Here is a 21,304-nt window from a genome sequence, read left to right on the forward strand (position 1 = left end):
ACGAATACTTTTTGGTATTTGAATTGCAATGGGATGCACAGATAAAGATATGTTTAAATATATTAATTATAAACCCACTAATATATTGAAAATTTTTTACCAGCTTTTTTTTAGCCCACAAGATTCTGTTCACAGGGTTTTCATTATTCATAACATAAATATTCAACCAAATTTCTTAGGAATCTATTGCAATGAGCAGAACTGAAATTATGTTTTCAATGTCTTGTTAATAATCAGTCTAGAACTCAACCTTAAGATCTTACAGCCTCCTATTGCGTAGTGCCCCTTGTGGGGCCACAGATCTTGCCAGAAAACTTGCTCCTGTGTGGGCTCCTGTCCCCAGGATCACAGTTCATGCCAGGAGCCTGCTCCAGATCAGGTTTCCCACAGGGTCACATCATCTTTCAGTGCACCTGCTGTGACATGGGATCCTTCATAGGCTGCATTTGCTCTCATGTGAACCTCCATGGCCCGCAGAGAGCTGACCTGCTTCGTTATGGTCTTCATCACGGACTACAGGGCAGCCTCTGTTCTGATGCCTGAAGCCTCTTCCCCTTCTTCTTCACTGACCTTGGTGTCTGCAGAATTTTCTCTCATGTATTCTCACTCTCTTCTGGGTGCTGTTTTGCCACAGTTTCTTGAATGTGTTTTTTTAAATTGCATATTCTTAAATATGTTGTCCCAGAGGTGTTGCTACCATCACTGATGGGCTTGACCTTGACCAGCAGCGGGTCTGTCTGGGAACTGGCAAGCATTGGCACTACTGGACCTGGGGGAAGCTTCTCACAGAAGCCTCTCCTGCAGCCTTCCAAATGACAAAATCTTGCCATGCAAAAATGATACATTTGCTCAGAAGTTATTAAGGTTCCTAGGATAATCTTAAACATATTTTCTGGATACTTTTCTTTTTGAGATTTTCCTTTTAATTCCAACACTAGAAAAATTTAATCATAAAACAAATATGAAATGCATTCGAGATAATTCAGGCTTTGCTTTGTACAGCAAGAGAAATTGTAAGCTGACTGCTACCCTCTTAACATTTTACAGTAAAATCAAGCTATATATAATCAGATAGCAACATTTTGATAGGAAAAATTAATTACTTTAAGCTAGTTTCTTTTCAGTAGTGTGCAGAAAACTCTCAAATATAAAGGGAAACCAGAAATAGAGTCCAACTCTTAAAGAGTACTAAGAAGATGGAGTACTGCTTTCTTGACATTCTGAAAGAAATCACCTAAAATTTTGTATTACTTTAGTTTTTTGTTTGTTTGTTTTGTTTTGTTTTTTAAGGAAATATTCAATATTCAGGTACAACTGATATTCACCAAATTTTTAAAAGCTGTAATCTAGTATGGTGGGAAACTGTTCACCTATGTTTTTACAGAATAAATAATACAGTTAACTAAATTTATTGGCAAAACTGTTGAAGCCTGACAAATGAACTGATGATTCAAACCCTAATGCATTCATATACCATCCAATTTGTCATTTAAATTTGGAGCTTATCGGATAGATATATCTAGAGAGCATATCCACATAAAATGCAGAGCAAATTGATTGGTCTTGTCCTTCCTAAATAGGCTAATTTTCTTCCAGATTCCAAATATTAATTTGAATTGTGAAAGCTCTTATATGTATTCTGGAAAAGGGAGAAGACAAGAAGGTGCCACTCTTTTTTGATTTATTTTTTTTTTAATGTATTGACAATTAACAGTTATTATTAAGACTTTTTTGTACTCAGGAATCCAAGATCTGGACACAGGACTCTTGGTTTTGTTTCAGACTCTCAAAGTAATATCTCTTAACATGTAATGACATTCTAAGATATTTCAATAAACACTGAATATGTGTATGTGATCGACTGAACATAGCCTTTAATCTCCTTTTGTAGCAATTTGATTTGAAGAAGTTGGCTCTGAAAGTAGTTTCTCCTTTAAAGACTACAATAAAGGATGAAAACTACCAGTTGGATGAAAACTACCAGTTCAGATGAAAATACTGCTAGCAACGAGTGCCAAAAAGTCAAGAAGATGAGTTACTCTGAATAGCTGAACAACTTCTCAATTTTGAATATTGTATTTTTCTTTGAATTTTCAAAGAAATTACAAGTTAACAAATTTGTAGATTTAATCTGTATTATTGTAATTTAAACCCCAGCTCTCAAGTAAACACCACACAGCTGCTTGATCACTCCTCTGCCATTGAGATAGGAGAGAGAATCAGAAGAATAAAAGTGAGAAAAATTCAGGGACTGAGATAAAAACAATTTAATAGGTAAAGCAAAAGCTCTTCACAGAAGAAAATAAGTAATTTATTCCCTCCTTCCCATAGGCAGGCAGATGTTCGGCCATTGCCAGTGGTAATGGCATAATCCAGGGCTCCATCACACATAATGGTGACTTTGGAAGACAAATGCCATCACTTCAAAGGTCCTCCCTTCCTTCCTCTTTCCTCAGCTTTATATATTGAGCATGTTGCCATATGGTCCAGGATATATCCAGATGGGGACAGTTGTCCTGGCAATGTCCCCTCCCAGCTTCCCATGTATCTCCAGCCTCTTTGCTGTAAGAGGTGATGTGAGAAGCAAAAAAGGCCTTGACCCTGTGTAAATACTCATCAGCCATACCAAAACATCCCTGTGTTATCAACATTTTTTCCAGCACAAACCCGAAATTTAGCCCTACACTAGTTATTCTGAAGAAGATTAACTCTACCCCTGTAGAAAAACTCCTGGAGTACAATGCAGTCATTGGGCACAGCCAGCAGGGCTTCATGAGGGGAAAGTCCTGCTTGTCAATCCTGACTTCCTTCTGCAACAGGGGAACCCACTGAGGTGATCAAGGAAAGCCAGTTGATGTAATCCCTTTGGAACTCTGCAAATCTTTCAATACTGTCTCTTGCAGTGTCCTTCTGATCAAGAACAGCACAGCTGAATAACTGCGATGGGTCAGGCACAGAAGGTTGTGGTAAGTGGGGTGATGTCAGGCTGCATCCTATTACTAGTGGGTTTCACAGGGCTCCATCCTCAGCCCAGTTCTCCTCAACATCTCCTCAACATATTAATGCTTTGAATGCAGGACGAATGCTGAGTAAGTTTGCTGACAACACCAACTTGGGAGGAGCTGCCCACTCCCTCAAGGGCAGAGAGGCCCTTCAGAAAGACCTCAGCAAATAAGAGAATGGGATGATCACCAGTCATATGAGGTTTAACAAGTGCACGTGCTGAATTCTGCAATTGTGCTGGGGTAACCCTGGTTGTGTGTATACACCAGGGAAAGAATGGCTGAAGAGCAGCACGGAGGAAATGGACCTGGAGGTCCTGGTCAGTGACAGGGTGAGCATGTCATTGTGCCCTGGCAGCCAGGAGGGCCAGCTGTGTCCTGGGGGCATCAGGCACAGCACGCCACCTGGGCAAGGGAGAGGATTGTCCTGATCTGCTCTGCTCTGCACTGGGGTGGCCTCACCTTGAATTCTGTGTACAGTTTTGGGCACCACAATGAAAGGAAGATATTAAGCCATTAGAGAACATCCAGAGGAGGACAATGGAGATGGTGACGGGTCTGGAGGTGAACCTGTATGAGGAGTGGCTAAGCTTACTTGGTCTGCTCAGCCTGGAGGAGAGGAGACCTCATTGCAATCTTCAATATCTTCAATATGGGAAGTGGAGGGGCAGGTACCAATCTCTTCACTCTCATAACCAGTGACATGACCCAAGGGAATGGCCTGATGCTGACTCAGAGGAGGTTTAGATTAGGCATCAGGAGAAGGCTTTTCACCCAAAAGGGAGACTGAGCATTGGTGTCTCCATTAGGCTCATTCACACTCTAACTATTCAACTCTTAGTGAGAAGTGAATTGGGCCAAAAATTTTGTGCTGTTTTACACCAAAACTCAATTAATACATATGCCTCAGACTGAGATTTTGTCAGGATTGTTTTCATGCTACCCAAGCTTTAAGATCCTCCTGAGCTCCTTAAAATATATAGCAGATACATCTTTTGCTATAAATATTGAAGAAGGCTTGTTTTAGAATTTTGTATGTTCAGAAAATGTGACTCCTCAGTTGTTTGAGCTCCTTTTGACCTGTACACTGAGGTAAAGTTGTCTTATTCCAAATCCATTGGCTGCAAACTGTTCCCAAGATTGCTCCAATCAGATCCTTTGCACTAGTCAGCAAACTCACACTGAATAAAGACAAGGTGCAAATATCTTAGATAAAAGGCCTCTGGTCATCCATACAATCCATAATAGATTAATGCAATACCAAAGTCAAATAACTGTAACAGGATAGTATTATGAGAACCTTTGTTACCAAAAAGTCACTGGGGTTTTTTTACTATGTGAGTTTGGACAAAAGAATATTTTTCTTGCATGTTGACTAGGAATTTCTCAATGGAACATCCTCTTGTGAGGATATTGCCTCTTAGTGTAACAAAGAATGAGTATGGGAGAAAAAAATTACTAATGCCATAGGAAAAATTTAATGATCCAACATTTAAATATCTCTATTCTCAAAAAGGCAGCTGAGAAGAGAGTGTTCATGTTATTACAGTTGTGGTAAAGTGGTTTGCACTGAAGTGTATTCAGCTCAGAAAAATTCCTCTCTGAAAAACAATGTAAGTTAAATATTACACTTTCAGTAAGTATATTCAGACATTACTAGAACCAGCCTCTATCTCCAGAGAACTCTGAAACAAAGAAATCTGTCAGATTGAAATAAGCATCAACCTTTATATGGAACATAATCTCCTCTTAATAAATATAAAAGATACATCCAAATAATATTTGTCTAGGATTTGCCCAGTATGACATGATCATGAAGCCCGTTAAGAGACTCTCTAAGCCCTTTCAAAACACCATAGCTATAAAAAGCGTGGATATAAAGTAATTTAAGTAGCACACTGAACAAATATATCTAGGAATACTAAGCATGAATTATTCTTATGGTAATTCTGGGGAATTGTAAAGAAGCAGTGCCAGCAATGACAGAATTGGCAGCATGAGGGCATCACAAGATCATAGATATATAGTCAGCTGTCATTAAATCCACTTGCAAGCCAACGTTCATATACCCATATGAAAATAGCATCTCTTTTTTACATAATTGCTTTCATAGAGGCCATTAGGGACACCATTTTGTAAAGAAAAAAATGTTGCTGAGCCATTCTTTTACTTCATTTCTAACAAAGCAAATCAAAGATAACCTGACCTATCAACACTTAAGAAAGAGAGATAATTTAATTTTATTTATGCTTTTTACCTTATAATTGTTTGTTACACCTGTAGTGTAAATTTGCTTTGAGCTGTTTCAGAAAATGTATTTTCATACACAAGGCCTTTCAATCCTTAAGCAATATAAGGCTACTTTTTCTCATAAAATGTCAAAGTATTATCCTTATCAGAGATCTGTTTCTTAGACAGAAATATCTTGACTCCAGCACAGATTATTAAATATAAAAAAAATAATAAAGACCTATTTTTTTTTCCTTTGGATATGAAAGAAGTTATTTTCAGTTTCTGTCTGGAACAGGAAAGTAGAAATATTATCTAAATAATACAAGACTAAACCTAGTTGTTACAGTATCCAATTTCTAGTCATATCTGGTAATGGATACTTAGAAAAGAAAACAGGACTTTGAAGATAGGAGCAGTATATGGACTCGTTTCTCCAAATCATCTCCCAACTTCCAGCTGTGGAATAAGTATTTTCTAAGTTGGAAGTAAGATGTTTGTCTCTGACCACAGAGATTTTCTTTCCACTGCTTGCTGAATCTATAAGGTTTATTGCCATCCAAGTGGCAAGTTACATACAGGTTTAATAATGTTTTGTATGAAGATTTCAAGGGCTATTATTTTTTGTTAAAGTAAAATAACAATAACCAAAGAAAAGCAACCAGCCTAAAAATGTCTCAGGACTCCCTGCTTGCAGTTTTGAGATGACCATGCTCTATTATGCTTAAGATTATTATTGATTATTATTTTATTTTAAGAAACATTATTCTGTGCTGTGTATATTCTTTTGTGCTTCAATGGAAAAAAGCAGCCTTCCCATCTACTTCCTTCGTTTACTTCCTATTCCTATTCCTATTCCTATTCCTATTCCTATTCCTATTCCTATTCCTATTCCTATTCCTACTCCCATATTTTTTTACTGCTTTTGAGATTTCTCCAATATCTGTCTTTCTTATGAAGTGGCTTCTTATGTAATTTCCTGTTAATACCTTTCCTTTTTATATTGTCACACTGGTGAAGGAAATTCACGGAGCACAGGAGATTGGAAGGAGACACAGCTGGGACAGGTGACCCAAACTGACCAAAGGGATATTTTAGACAATATGACATCATGCTCAGTATAAAAACTGTAAAAGGAAGAAGGAGAAAGAGGGTGACATTTGGAGTGATGGTGTTTGTCTTCCAAAACCAGAGTTATGCATGATAGGGCCCTGCTCTCCAGGAGATGGCTGAACACCTGCCCATGGGATATAGTGAATCACTTCCTTGTTTTGTTTTGCTTCTGTGTGTGGCTTTTGCTTTTCTTATTAAACTGTCTTTATCTCAACCCATGGATTTTCTAGCTTGTAGTCTTCTGATTCTCACCTCAATTCCACTCTTGAGCAAGTGAGCTGTGTAGGGCTTGAATTAATGGCTGGGGTTAAACAATGACAGCATCAGAAATAAAACAGGCAAAATATATCTTTCCACTAATAAAAAGATTGTCTAGGAATATAGGAAAACCTCCTGAAATTATTCCTCTTGCTTTCACAGGGAGTCAGGGTGCATAGCATGAATTTCTAAGTTCTGTGGAATTTCCACCTTAATGACTGGAAAATGAACTGACTGTTGCAGTCATTGCAGTGTCTTGTATCTCTGAGGACAAAGTAAACAAAATTTCTCTGTCCTGATGCTCTCAAAGTTTTTTCTTTGTGATTTCATGGTTTGGGGATATTACAATCCTTTTATTCAGACTTCATATTCAGACTTCCATTTAATAATATCCTTTGCATGAAACATTGCATGCATTTTAGGGAGCCATTACTATATTGGAAAAAAATTACAAAGAAGCCTAATAATATTGTTTGTCTTTCTGCAACACTCCATTAAATAGGAAAATGCAATCTCAATTACAAGAGCAAAGCAACAAAGCATCTCTGAAATTTCAAGCTAAATCCCAAGACATTGAATGAAACTTTGGAGCAGGGAACTTAAAGTTATTTAAATTGAAACAGCGTTCTTTATCACCTCATAAATTAAAGAACTGAGGTTTAAAAAATTCTATTCATGCAAAGAATTTCATGACAACAAGAAAGAAATCCTCCTAAAAATCAAAGCTTGACAGTCAGTTTAGCCAAATAACTGCAATGTTGTGATTCTAGCATCACTAACTACCAAAGACACAGTAGCTTAAAAGTGAACTTACATAGGAAAAAAAAAAAGTCATCACATTACTTAGCAGGAACCTTTGCTTGATAACAATAGTCTCAAAATGGAAATTTTGGTATATTCCTGGAGTATATTTTACTATGTTTCAGGAGTATCTCCCCCATGGCCCCTGCTAAGTAATGAAGGTATTATCAGTAATTTATGAAAGACTTTTGCATGCCTTTATATTCCAGATAGTGGATCCAAGATGGCTTTTACTGCTAATACTTCATATCTTATAAACACATAGCCTTTTTTTTTTTTTAACCTAAAACTGATCAAATCATTAAATCATTAATTCAAGACTCAAAAGGTGAGACTTCTTTAAAAGAAACAGGTAAGTCTTGGGGAATGGGTACCAGATACTGTAGGGACATAGTAAAGACTCAACAGAATGAAATAGGGAATTTATTTTTCTTACATGAAAGCACTATTTTATACATCTTTTACTTTTTTATTGATTTTCTGATTTAGAATCTGCTTTGAGAACATATGGGTTTTTTTAAATCATATTTTAATGTTGATTAATGTGTTCTGGTATTTTGGTTTTATATTTGTACTTTAACTGTGAGTCAAAGTATGGGCTTGACTCTTACTGAGTTAAATGTAGTCATATAAAAGGGTTCAGTAAACAGACATGCAATTGGGAATTCAAAAATGGGCTTTTGAAGATAAAATTAAAAAGAAACATGAAGTAGAATGGTATTGAATTAGTTGATATAATAATAATAGTGAATTTTAAACACTGACCTTGTTTAACAAACATATGCACACAGTCACTCATATGCAGGCAGATACACATAAAATCAATTTACTATGATTATGTAGGCAATTCTTCTTTGTTATTTTTTACAAAACAAAAATTTTATGGACATGTTTATTTAAAAGTAGAAGCCTTCTATATCTCTTAGGATAAACATAATTTTGTGACAGGAACCATGCAGAAAGTAAAAGATATTTTGTGGAAAGCTCTAATTGAAAGGACCATCTCTGACTGGTTGGACTAGGATTTAAAAATCATATTACAGAGTATTTCTGCCAAGGTACTAGGAGAGATATGTAATCATCCATCCATGTCTCCCTTCGAAAGCTCAGTTGATAGAGCAGATGGTAGAAGTATGGCCTGCAGGAATCCCTAAGTCTCTGGTTCAATTCCAGATTGAAGGAGGTCCTTGGTTTTCATCCAGAGCAACCAGGACTAGCTTGAGAAGTGAGCCCATGGGAATCTCATGAGGTTTAACAAGACTGAGTGCAAGGTGCTGCACCTGGGCAACAGCAATTTGTTATATTAACCCAGGCTGTACATACTGAGAGCAGCCCTGCCGAGAAGGACTTGGGAGTGCTGGGGGGTGAGAGGCTGGACATGACCCAGTCAATGTGCACTCACAGCCCAGAAAGACAAACGTGTCTTGGGCTGCATCCAAAGCAGTGTGGGCAGCAGGGACAGGGAGGGGATTCTGTCACTCTGCTCTGCTCTGGTGAAAGCCCAGCTGCAGTGCTGCATCAGCTCTGTGGTCTGCAGAAAAGGAAGGAGATTGATCTGTTGGAGCAAGTCCAGATGAGGCCACCAAGATTATTAGATGGATGGAGCAGCTGTCCTTTGAAGACAGGCTGGGAGAGTTGGGGCTGTTCAGCCTGGAGAAGAGATGGCTCAAGTGTGAGGTAATTGCAGCCTTCCAGTACCTGAAAGGAGCCTACAAGAAAATTAGAGAGACTTTTTGCAAGGTTATGTAGTGACAGGATGTCACTGTCGAGGCAGGACGGGAATGAAGAGACTCTGACTCCGAAGGCTGTGAGAGTAAACTCCAATTTATTCAAAATACACCGCTCTTTTATACAGAGCTTTGCAAGGATCAAATCCATTGATTCTGAAATGAAAACAACCCACAGCATTGGTGCAAAGTGCTTGGCGCACTGTGATAGAACTTAACTATAAACAATGTGAAAAACAAGAGAGATAAAGAATTATTTACATTCTTTCCCAGCACTTTCCCAGGCTTTTTGCCTGGTTAGAAACTCTCCGTTTCTTTCTTTGAATGAATCTGAGACCCAGAACAGGACAAGGGGAAATAGCTTCAAACTGCAAGAGTTTAGATTAGATATTAGGGAAAAATTAATTATTATGAGAATGGTGAGGCACTAGAACAGCTTGCCCAGAGAAGCTGTGGATGCCCCATCCCTGTGAATGATCAAGGGCAGGCTGGATGTAGCTTGGAGAAGCCAAGCTCTAACAAAAGTTGTCCTTGCCCATGGAAGCGGGGGTGGAATGAGAGGATCTCTTCTGCGAGTCTATGATTTTTGCTCTATATCCTTTTACTATTCCTCCAGGGCATATATAATGTTTTGATGGTTCTAACTTGTCTCAGCATTGCAGCATTTGAATCTTTGTAGAGTAGCAGGAGCAGATGCTAATCTCTAGAATTTATCAGACTATACAGGCTCTTGCTGATGTTGCCAATGCAAGCTCCTAATAAGTTATAGGATTATGTCTGTAACTTCCCAGTCTGTAACTTTGACTAATTCCTTCCCAGTCTATTACTTCTGCACCTGTAATCTCCACATTATTGCTTTAAACATAATTAGTTTGTACAGAGTTGTATACATTATTGAAGAAATGGTTCTAAGGACAAAATTCTTCTGCAAATATTATGAAGCATGTTACAGATGTATGCTATAATTCCTTTTATTCAGATCCCTCTCACTCTGACAATATCATCAAAGTTCATTTCACTTGAACACTCTTCTCTTTGGAACAATTTTGGAAGGGTTGCTCATCTGTTTTGGTGTCAACCACGAGGTCTACAGAGAAATTTCCTTAATTTACTCTTCAAGTTATATACAGAAAATTCTATTACATTCAAAACAGGATTTAAGTACCTGAATACTAAGCAGGAATAAGAGCTTCATATACTAAAATAAGCTGGGATGAAATCAAGCAGAAGAAAATAAATATAGGGCAGAAGACTCTATCAGATCTGCTAGGTTGTGAAAGACTAGTAAATACTTTACATAAAATTGTCACTGTTTTTTAATCAGGTCTTCTATTGAAAATTATGAAATATTGAGATCATAATCCCCAAAAGCATTCAATAGATACAAAACTTATTGAAATTCAAGATGTGCAACATTCAAACTTCTGGATGATACATGGGATGCCCTTGCGGGATTTCCCAACTTTTATCTTCTGGTGGTCAGATTCCACTTCATTTATTTTAGAAGACACAATGAAGAGCGATATGTAGCTCTGTTGTGGAGATCACAAAAGTTTGCAAAAAAAAGATTAAAAAAAAATACTTCATTGGAACAGTTATGAGTGTTTTGCAAGCTTGCTAGTTATTAAGAATTTAGGTTTTGTCATCTGAAACATTTGAAGTAAGCTTTTCAGTGAAATCTTCTGAAGTTTAATGTGAAATAGACATTTTTCTCAAGATGTAATTGCAGTAAATGCTATTTCATTTTTAATATATGTATCACAATTCACATTCTAGTACCATTTTATAGTTTAGCAAATTGGCAAATTACAAAGGGATATGTCATAAATAGAAAGATGAATTCTGAAAGTATTGAAATGTCATTTACTATGAGGAACTTAGTAGTCAAAAGTAAAAACTGCACTTTAAGCCAGCTATCTTTCTTGAAAATAGAAATGTTTAAAATTACAAGTTTGTTTTAGTATAAATATAAATGTAAACTGTTGTTTTCTAAATTTGTCAAGATTAGAAATTTCATTTTACCATTATATTCCTAAAGTAGAGCTGTTAAAAATATTTTTAGTGTTAGTAAAGCTAGATGTTGTTTGAAATTTTTGAAATATGCAAATATCTCTTTGATTCTTTACTGCTGCAGTAGTAAAACCTGCTTTGTTGGACTCAGTGGTCTGAACACAAAAAAAAAATGGCAAAAACATCAGTTCCAACTTACTAGATAGTGCCTTCTTGGTTACTGACATTAAAGAAATACTCTCTGCAGCTATTTTCAGATATGCTGCTCATAATAGAGAATAATTTCAACCTGTGGAGAAAATGAATGACAGATGGTATTGTTTCTTTTTCTTATAAACACAGTCGGAATGGAGCTGAAGTCTAAAAGACCTTTTGTCAGTAATAGAATAAAGAGAGTGAAAATGAGCCTGCACTGCTTCTAACAGCTCTGAAGACATTTAACACATGCTCCACAAGCAATTTTTAATTGCTTAAATATGTGACTTTCCAGGGAAAATAAAAGAAGTTATCAACACAAATGAACTACAGCACAAAGAAGAAAGCAATGCATTGTTAATTACAAGAAAGGTTAATGTGGATTCCTAGCAGAGTTTTTTTGTTTGTTTGATCGGTTTTCTTTTTTTTGTTGTTTTGTTTTGTTTTGTTTTACTTTGTTTTGTTTTGTTTTTAAGGAGCAGGGGAAATTAGATTCAGCATTCTTTTTTTTTTTTCAGTTAGATATAAAAATAAGTTTTCATGCTTAGCAACACCAGTGAAGCCCTTGTCTGCCTATCAGTGTGTTAGCAGTAAACACTGAGACTTTTCTACTACCTTTGATACACATGTATAAGAAAGTGCCCTTGGAGTTTAATGTTAATTTCCAGGTTAGTCTAAGAGGACTCTTCAGACGACTGTTCTGATGATGCTATTGAACTTTAAAATCTTTAGCATGTGGCCATTAAGTATTCTGCAAATGCTTTCCACACCTGATGTGCTCTTATAAGCTGCCAGGATTTAGCAATTGACCTGTGATGGATGAAGTGAGAAAAGCAAAAAGCAGTCTGTAGAGTACCAGTGTCCAAACCCTTGCTCTGAGTCTGACTGACTTCTATGAGCCATATTGAAGTTTTATATCTAACCAAAGAAAAAGGGTTTTGCTTTGTCTCTATCACAAATTCAACATCCTTCACATTTAAGGTGTGAAACCTGGCTTATAAAATCAAGTTGCTACAAGCAACTTCTACTCAAAAGGGTGTGGGTTTTTTTTCTTATCCTTCTCTTTTCCCTTCCCTCCTCCACTCACTCAGTGTGAGCTTTTTTAGGGAATTTTAGTGATAGAACAGAGGTATGTGATGTGTGCTTCTTGAGGTAATATTGAGGGTATACAATCATCTTGATTTTTACACCTCATCATGCATAGTAAAATTACCCTGTTTTTGCAGGAACTTCAGCATTTGAAGTGTTTAACTGATTTTAGCTGTTCACATGAATTGGTGTGCTCTCACTGGACAAGATCAGAATAAACTAGTGTTCAACTGCAATAATTCACATTTGCCATGTATATGTGTTTGTTCATAATTTTGCATGTGTTTGTTCACATTTTCAAAAGCTGTTCCACACTCTTGCTAACTACTGGTTTTAGTCCTTCAGTGTGGAAAAAAATTATATATGTCTCAGCAAACATCCTTAATCACTACTTCTCTTAAATATGTTTGATTTCTGGCTTAGTTACTGTGGTGTTTATTAGTTATCATATTCATTTCAGTAAATACAGACAAGAGCTCTGGTCATGAAAAATCTTAGTTATAAATCTCTTACTGATTTCCTGGAAATACGCTTTATTTTTACAAAGAACTGTACTGAACCATCAACTTCAAGCATCTAAACATCTACATGTTTTATACATTGTCTTTTGATCACATTTATTTTCAGACTTGTACATTTACTGTGAATTCCTGAGGGCTGTCTGAATATAAAAAAAATCATCTGACCTGAGAGTTACCTTAGGGTAGTCCTTAGCCATAGAAAATAATAAATATTTTTCATCACCTATTTTACCTGTGAAAGGAGGATAAGGAATTAAGTTTTGCTTGGGAGAACCGAGAAATAATTACAGAGTTTTAAAATAATGCTGTTTCCAACTCTGAATTTATGGCTTGGTTAGACCAGTTAGACTTTAAGGAAGCTATGCTCTGCTTCTGCTGGCTGAAAACTATCATGTCAGGAAGAACTCTTTGAGAGAGCTATTCATGCCCACACTGTTGGCTGTAAGTTGTCATAGCTTTGACTTAAATTTCCACAGTTTGATACACAGTACAAACCTACAGTACACACAGACTCTGTATAAATCCCATTTACTTCTGTCACTTCCATGGCTCCCAGAGATCCACTGGCACGTGACAAATGGAGATAAAGTCAGACTGTATGTGCAAAAGAGTCAGATGCTATTTATCTTGTCCTTTAGTCCTGAGAAAGGAGGATTGGGTTTGTTCTGTTTCTTCTGGATGTGAACATAACCTCTCTTTCATATTACACAAGACAGGTAGGTTTCACTAAAGCTTAAGGCTGAGCTTGCTTTAAGGGCAGCTGTATCTTACCTATCATATTGGTCATTTCAACGGCACCTGTGAAATGCCTCCAGGGTTTTAAAAATTTAATAAATCATGTGAAAGAAGCATGGAGCTCTTATCAGCTACCTAGTCTGTTCCTTGGTTCCCAACTTAGGATCAAATATGATTAATAGCTAAAGTTTTTTACTTATTCAATAAAGGCCTGGGGTTAGAGGGAGGATCCTGGTAAGAGTATCACAGAAAGCATTTTCCATGTTTATCAAAGAATCTAAGTTAATACAAGAAAATCCAATGTGAACTCAGGCTTATTAAGGAAACCATGAATGATAAATTCACATCATGTGCAAACATTTTTCCTCTTAATTCTATATTTTTTCTTTTTTTCTCTTATGTTGAAAATAATATTTTGTTTAATTTTTAGTATAATAAACATACAAATTGATTTCTGCTTTTTTCCCCCTTTCTCCTTTTTTCATCCAATATTAATGGTTTTATAAATGGACATTTTGAAAATGAATCTACAAAGAAGAAACATTTTTTCAATAATTCAAATTTAAATTTATTATACTATTTCATTTTATTTCAATGCACTTCTTTCTATCTGAAAATATATTCTCAATTCAGATTCAGTGCATATAATTTTAACAAAGGACCATATTTCACATGATAGGAAATCAAAGAGATTATGATTGTGATATTGATTGAGGATAAGCCTGTTATTTTGTTAAAAAAGTACCTTTAAAATTAATGCTGCAACACTAGGAAAGTTTTATGAACTTTGACCTTTTTTCACACTGAGAATTCCCCTACATACTTTAAAGGGATCAAACTTATATATTCAGAAGAAAAAAAAAAGAAAAGAAGATATGTAAGAAGAGAAACAGTCTTTAAAACACAAGAATTAGTTGTGAACTAATTCTAATTCTGAACTAAGAACTGTCTCTAGTGTAACTTCATCATCAGGATCTGCTATTGCCTCAGAACTAAAATAATGAAATAAAATAATCTTTTAATGGCAAACATGTAAAATCTCCCTTAATTACATATTTAAATGATAAATCTGACTACAATTCCAGCAATATAAATGAATCTTTTGCTTGTTGCAAGCATACCTTTAATGTAACCCTGATTTATTCCTCAAATACATCTCTCAATTGTAATATCAGAATTAAAATAAAATTGCAAAAAAATTTACAGCTGAAATGTTCACAACCCATATCTAATAGTCTGTCATGGGAATAATTACCCATAATGGGTATCCAAGGGATATAATTGTCTGCTGCTGTGAATTAGGAGTGCCACAGGTGGTGTTAATCACTTGGAATGTATTGGAGTAGAACAGCAGCCAGTGATGGAGCCTGCTTAATCTTGATTTGTGGAACTATTGTTTCTGGACGCTTCAGATATAAATTGAGCATGTGGTAGTAATAATACACACTCAGGTAGTTATACTGAAACAAAGGGATATAAATATAAATAATATAAAACAAAGGAAAGTTTTGTTCCTTAGTGAAGGTTACAGAAATGGTAATGAGCAATGTTGTTCTGTGTTATGGCACTTGCTTTTTTTGATGGGGAACACACAGCAAAAAGAAGCTCAGTAGCTGCTTTTATTCCTTGAACCTACCTGGTAGAAATCAGTAAAAGAGCTTTCATCAATTAGGTACTCCATAATTTTCCTTTTTATGGAATCTCATAATCACTGACATTTGAAAATACTTATGAGGTCATCAAATTCGGTGGTGTATGATTTATATAGGTATATCCAAGTGTAGTTCTTTCGTTGATGAGGAATGTAAAACTTTCTTGAAATATGATATTTATTACGTCTCTATCTGAATTTAAGAATACATCATCAATAGCTTCTCAGAAATATCATGGACACCAGTGAAAATGAACTGACTTTGATTTGTGTGAAATATGTAAGCATACAATAATTAAATAAGTATGATGGTACCTGGCCAAAGCCAGAGCAAAGGCCTTGACTGGATATCCATAGCTAAATTAGAGGCAGAAAAACCAAGTCTGTGCGTGACACATATGTCTTTGAAGATGGTGATAAAATTAAAAAATTAAGTACTCGAATCTTTTAAAGGAATTGGTCTTTAAGCCCTCTATAAACTGAAATAACAAAATCAGTTCCTCCTCTAATATATGAGGGAGGGGGCAGTTGGTCAAATATCACTGTGGAACATTCATTCTAAAAGTCAAAGCAGACTAAATAATGTTTCTGTTTAGAAGCCCATTCACATTTTAGAGCACATAGTTTTATATATCCATTACAGAGAGAAAACCAAGGGATAATTATGACTTTTACTACTTAAAATATCATACCTAGGAAGTAACAAATTTCAGCTATGCAAGTGTTTTAAAGAGAAAGGTAAAGAAAGAAGTTAGACCTCAAGTTTGATATTTCAAATTAATCAAGGTTTTGGTGAGCAGGCTTTTTTTTGTCAAGGTTTTATTAAGTCACCAAGTTTACTAAATTGTAAACTGCTGAACTGTAATTTATAAGAATTAACATACATCTTTAAACCAAGTTTCATACCCCAGCAACTTTCTCAAAATGCATAACTGTATGGGCTATGCTTGAGAGTGATCCATGAAAATTACAAATATTATTATCCTAAGTTTTTACATAAGATATCAACATACAGACTGGATTAGGAGAAACCATCTGAACATCATCACAATAAAAGAAACAGATACTTCAGCTTTTGTAGTTCCATGTTGTAGCTCCTAGACTGCACTTGTCCTTCAGCATATTCTTCACAAATTTTCAGCTTGTCAGACAGAAAAAAAGGAGGAAAACAGTGAAAATGGATCATCATGGCAAATCATCTGCTAGGAATACTATCGTAAGCATTTTTTGTCAAAAGCAGAACTGTTGCTGACAACAGCAGCTCAGTAAGACAATAACATACTGTGTCATATAAATATGTGTTATAAAGAGGTTTTTTCTCTCTGTGTGTGATTTTTTTGGTCATTATTCACATCTTAATAAGTATTTTCAGAAAAGGTACTTTATTCTGTATTTTATTTTAAATGCTTCTGTAAAATTACAAGAATTGATGCCCTGTGTAAGGATCTCAAAATTAAGACTTTGCCTGCAGCACCAAGTGTCTCTCCCAAGCTAACAATCAAGAATTAACATACTATTACACATACATGAAACTATTTTAAACTCTAATAAGAGTTAGTAAAATCCAGTCTGCCAAAATCCTGTGTTTGCTGTGAATAATGAAGTGGATTTATACACAACTGTCTGTTATAAAGCTTGTTAACTTACCTTACAGCACTGCCAACACTTTGGAGGAGACACTGTGCTATGTTGACCCTGGCTGGACACCAGATTCCCACCAAAGCCATTCTAGCACACACCTCTTCAGCTAGACCAGGTAGTAAAAATATAATGAAAGGCTTGTGGGTTGTGATAAGGACAGGTGGAGGTCACTCACCAATTACCATCATGGACAAAACAGACTTGACGAGGAAAATTTATTTAACTTATTACAAATCAAATTAAGGTCCTGCCATCATCACAGTCTCTGAGAGTTTAATTATGTCACATGAATTGAATATGTATATGGCTGCATCTATGAGTAGCAGTAACAGTGTAATTCCCAGTAGGTCTTTACTAGGATTTAGGACTTTGCCTTTGAATTTGGACTTAATTTTTGTTCTCTGTCACTCATTTCAATTTTACATACTTTCCAAGTGACCATCATCTTGTGGTCTAACTATATGGGACACTGCCAAAACACTTTTTTTTTTCCTAGAATTGCCTAGATATTTTTTCTTGTAAAAAAGACTTATGACAAAAATTCTGTAATTTTGTTTGTGTGTTGTGCAGGCAATAAAACAAAAGTAACAGGGAACTTTTGAGAAGAAAAGATTGTTGATTTAATGGGTTTTGTTGGCAGCAATCTGCAATGACCTCTTGATTATTCAAATCAAGACTGGAAATTTTCAAAAATATGCCGTATCTGAAACATAAGTAAAGGGCTCAATAAATAGGTTATTGTGTGCAAATCTACAGCCTGTACTAAGCAGCAGGCGAACCTAAATAGCCATAAGGATACTTTCCATAATTCTGTCAGTCTGTCAATGTGACCTTTTACCATCATAGGAAAACAATTCACTGATGGAACGAAAATTACATGAATATAAAGGTATTAAAAGACCAGAAAATGCAACAGAAAACATGTAGATGATATGATTATATCAGAAACTGCAACGTTTTACATATAAAATATGTATGCATGGATCAGATAAAGCAAGAATTTTTCTTCTTCAGATTTGCAAATCGCATGCAATAACTGAGGTATATCTGAATAAATGTAACAGTTTCATCCAGTAAGCTTTATAGGTTGGAGCCATGTACTTGAATCTTATAGTACAGATAAATTTCCAGCTGCTACAGCTTGACACTGTGCCACTCCTAGAAGTTTCAATAAATTCCCTTGATATTTAGGTATCTTTTTCCATGGATTTATCCCATCTTGTACTTTTGAATCCAGACTGGTTATGGGGAATCATTCATCTTCTTTAGCTATATATCTATTTTTCTCAAACCTGTCTACAACAATCTCTGAGCCATGGCAAACCAGAGATGTGACACATTTACTGATAATACAACATTTTAAACAAGTAAAAATTGTATGTGCAGAAAATGAAAAATATTTTGTCATAAGGATGTATGTAGTAAAATCATTAAGGTAAAAAACTATGAAATACACTAATGAGATGAGAAAAAAAAAATGAAAGATATTAAGTATGAAGAAAAAATGCAGGGGGTCCCTACACAGCTTTCTTCTAGTAACATGGCCAGGATAACAACAACTGGTAAAGAGAATAGAAGTGTAAACAGTGTGTGATAAGGGATGGCCAAAACTCTGAGAGAGCATTTGCTCAAAACTGATAGTCCTGAAGAAGATGACCTTCAGCAGCACTAAACTGAGAAGGCAAATTTAAAAAAAAAAAAGGCAGAAAGAGTGATCTTAAAATAAGTATAGCAAGAGTATAAACATTTGTGAAAATGGGTACAGGTGCTGAGAGGAAGCAGCAACCATTGCAGCAGCGTGGATCCTGATTGCAATTTTCCCAAGGCACACCTGCCCTGGCCAGTCTGGGGGGCACAATCTCCCATGGGGTGCAAGGAGAAGCCTGCACTCAGCAGTGGTCTTTCTGGAAGTGTGTAGGCATTATGCATGGTACCACAGTCCTTGGGGTGTGGACAAGGAGGTTACACAGAGCTGGGACACCAACCCTCAACACACAGGGCTAGACAGAGAAGCTGAGATTGTAGCTGTGTATGTGCTGAAGAGAGTTAGACCTTCTTGAGAATACCTGTAGAAGGGTGGTTAGAAAGTTGTTGGAGTTATTTGTCCAGTGTCAGGTGTTATGCTTCATCTGCTTTGTTGCTGCTATTGATCCTGAACCTATAATTCCTGACTGCTGGTTAATCATGTGTCATTAATAACTTGATAAAAAGCTTCCTGATTTGACTTAAATTAAAAATGTGCACTACTTTTTCCTGTTGTGGATCTTCATAGTAATATATGAATTCTTACTGAAGCTGTATTGTATGATTAGTTGCTAAAAGTAGATATAATATTTTGTCAATATACAAAATATATGTCAACCTGCATTTCATTTAGGCTCTAGTCATACCACTTTTTGGCTAGTGACATTGTCTCAGCATATGTCTATTAGTCTAGTTTGGAGGTATGCCATTTGCAGTGGGATGCACTTTATTTTAATTACTCATGCTCTGAATTTAACAGATTACCAAAAAAAGTTAGTTGATAGCATCTACACCTAGTCTAAGCAAAGCATTGAAGTAAGGCAAAATGAATATCCTTATAAGAAGTATAATTCCTGTCAGAACTAGGGGCTTTAAATGTGGGAGGGTTAGGTAGGTTACCTACTAACAGACTATTAAAGAATCTTGCATTTAATATAGTGTTTTGTGCGCAAAACTGCAACAGAAATCAACAAGAACACATCTGTTATCATACTAACTCAACGTGATACATCTATGTGGTGGGGATAAATTGCAATGGGCATCAGATTTTCAGAAGATTAAAATACTGTTACTCCTAGTTTCCTTCAATGAAACCTTATCATTTTCTATAGGTTGAAGACCTTGCCCAGCATCTTCAGGATTAATTTTCCATTTAGTAACTTAGAAAGCACTTGTTCTTTATAGGTATACATCATTTAAGGCATTGGATTGCATCATGTTTGTTTTGAAGTGGTTAATAATTTTGTGATTTAAGAGCAATTCATATTTTATGGATTGGTCCTGTTAATGGATGACTTATCATTTATATTAAGGAAATGTGAAACCAAGGATAGCTATCTATTAAGTTTAAGGAAAGGGACAGTTTGAGGGGGATTTGCATTTAGCTTACAATGCCCTTCACCCTTAGAGAAATTTACATTGCAGCTGACATGATAACATATGTACATGAAAAACATCCTATCTTTTATGCTACCCCAATACATATTTCTGCTGCTGTTAGAGCTTGTAAATGCCAATTTACACAGTAACACATTTACATAGATTAGTGTAGTTTAGAAAAAGCAAAGGCAAAGAAGGCTGGGCAGGTTTTAAAGGTTGGACTTTAACATAACAAATAAAAAATCAAGATCTAAGGATTGGGGGTTTGTGGATCTTCTGTTGCCAGGAGCCACGCATACATTAACATCCAAAGTCCTTTTGCACTTACATTTCAGTGAATGCAAAAAAGTGCTGGCCACTCATAGTGAGAAAAATTTAACCACATTTAGCTAAAAGCCCATGGCTTAAAGACTGTTGTTTTTTCACATTTCCTCTTCAGTTAGTGGGGAAAAAATGGCTGAAACTTTGGTGATTATTTTTTTAACTCATTAAGTCTGTTACGTTATCTGGTGAATGGCAATAACAATACCTATCTCTTCCCACTGATTACAAGAAGAGCTGTGAGCACATTCCAGCACCTGAATGTCTAAAATTAGACAGATTCCACATTTGACTGTGAAAATGAAGCCTGCTCAGTAGGACAGATTGCTTTTACAGCTCTAGTCCTGAAATCGGAAAGTGTCGATCTCTTGGGAGGAGTGGAGTAGAATGCAGACCAGAAAAAAAATAACAGAAAATTAAGGGTCAACTGTGTGTATTAAGATTAAATATTTCTTGGTTTCTTCTGTGAAGTATCTTCTCAATAATATGAGTTTATACAGTTTTCTTTGCCTTTCTGCTATCCATTGAGCAACCATAAAATGCTATCCCACCTAAACAGAACCATCTTTCATTTTCAGTAACGCTACTGTAAGTTTTGAGGTAGTAGATAATCAGGTCCATTGTCCCTAAAGGAGCAACAGTTACTTCAAATATTGTCTTTCTCTGGCTGATGGCATGACATGTGTGTGCTTATATGGCTCATTTTTATAACAGATGCATACCGCCCTTAGCACTTTTTCCACATTCATCTTATATAGGTAGAGACATAATGTGAATTGTGTTTAAACTGCAATGGTTGATTGAAGTGTCTATCTTCCAGCAAAAAAAAAAAAAAAAAAAAGATCTGATTTTAACAAGGGGTTACAGAGGGATGGATCTCATTTGCTG

General features: G+C 35.9%; 1 long non-coding RNA gene across 1 annotated transcript in view; it reads left to right on the top strand.

Annotated features, from left to right (window-relative positions):
* LOC110468107 (uncharacterized) overlaps positions 1-21,304 on the top strand; it is a 62,915-nt gene that overhangs the window by 25,452 nt on the left and 16,159 nt on the right. The window contains exon 2 of the long non-coding RNA XR_014955917.1: positions 16,986-17,087. This is a non-coding gene — a long non-coding RNA (uncharacterized LOC110468107). The remainder of the gene's footprint in view (positions 1-16,985; positions 17,088-21,304) is intronic.

This window comes from Lonchura striata, chromosome 1, assembly GCF_050655825.1.
Source record: "Lonchura striata isolate lonStrDom1 chromosome 1, ASM5065582v1, whole genome shotgun sequence".
NCBI classification, from domain to species: domain Eukaryota; kingdom Metazoa; phylum Chordata; class Aves; order Passeriformes; family Estrildidae; genus Lonchura; species Lonchura striata.